Source organism: Amblyomma maculatum, chromosome 1 (assembly GCF_055883805.1).
Source record: "Amblyomma maculatum isolate TAMU_Amacu chromosome 1, ASM5588380v1, whole genome shotgun sequence".
In the NCBI taxonomy this organism is placed as follows: Eukaryota; Metazoa; Arthropoda; class Arachnida; order Ixodida; family Ixodidae; genus Amblyomma; species Amblyomma maculatum.
Genome location: NC_139344.1, coordinates 392159836 through 392160500, shown reverse-complemented (window position 1 = coordinate 392160500; position 665 = coordinate 392159836).

Sequence of the window (665 nt, the reverse complement as noted above, 5' to 3'; positions counted from 1 at the left end):
CAAGAATATTTGAAGTGCAGGTAATCATCACATTTAAAAGATGGGCGGTTTGCATGTTTAATAATATGCTTCTCCGAAATCGCTCTGCGGTGATATACGCTGTAGCCGAAATGATAGGTAACAAGACGTCAGCAAATTCACTTAGTCACACTGCTCAGACCTATATATATATATATATATATAGGTCTGAGCAGTGTGACCACAAACCTCTTCAAAAATATATGAAGAGGTTTGTGGCTTAGAACAAGTAATGATGATTCGGCCGCGGGTCCGACCGAGAAAAGGCGTTTTCCTGACGAACCGGTTCCGCGGCCGAAACGTCATTGTGTTTTAAGTAAGCCACAAATGCCTTCATATATTGTTTGCGTATGTATGTATGTATGTATGTATGTATGTATGTATGTATGTATGTATGTATGTATGTATGTATGTATGTATGTATGCATGTATGTATGTTGGTTGGTTGGTTGGTTGGTGGGGTTTAACGTCCCAAAGCAACTCAGGCTATGAGAGACGCCGTAGTGGAGGACTCCAGAAATTTCGACCACCTGGGGTTCTTTAACGTGCACTGACATCGCACAGCACACGGGCGCCTTGCTTTTCGCCTCCATCGAAAAGCTGCCGCCGAGGCCGGGATTCGATCCCGCGTCCTTGGGAACAGTAGT